The 437-nt window shown below is 67.3% G+C and overlaps 1 protein-coding gene across 1 annotated transcript in view; it reads left to right on the forward strand.

The window, feature by feature from the left end:
- RAB20 (RAB20, member RAS oncogene family) overlaps positions 1 to 437 on the forward strand; it is a 29799-nt gene that overhangs the window by 28486 nt on the left and 876 nt on the right. The window lies entirely within an intron of this gene.

Consider the following 437-nt stretch of genomic DNA (forward strand, 5'->3'; position numbering starts at 1 on the left):
CGGGAGGAGGTCTGGGGGGCCCAGGGCCGTCTGCATCCGCTGTCACTTCCCGACCCTGGGCAGGCCGGGGCCCAGGCTTCAGGGGTGGGGCCAGCCCTCGGTGGCGGGACGTCCGTACCTGCTGCGCCGTGTGGCGCGTGCACAGCGGCACCCAGCTTGGATTGAAAGTGAAGTTGCCTGTCTTCCCTCAAGGAGAGGGCACCTCCTTAGTGTGAGTGTTCTCTGTTCCGACACACTCCCTTCTGAGCCCTTCTCCAGGAGGTCCGCAGCCTGCGGGTGGGGAGGTGGCCTTGGAGGTGGGGCAGGGCCTTGGGCCCGGGGAGCTCTGCTCTCCCCGGGAACGCAGACTTGCCTGGTGCCACGTCAGCACGACCGCCACACTGGGAGGTGGTACAGAGCGTGTCATCGAGAGAAGCAAGACCCTTGGCGGGAGCGTC

This window comes from Lipotes vexillifer, unplaced genomic scaffold (assembly GCF_000442215.2).
Source record: "Lipotes vexillifer unplaced genomic scaffold, Lipotes_vexillifer_v1.1 scaffold132, whole genome shotgun sequence".
NCBI lineage: Eukaryota > Metazoa > Chordata > Mammalia > Artiodactyla > Lipotidae > Lipotes > Lipotes vexillifer.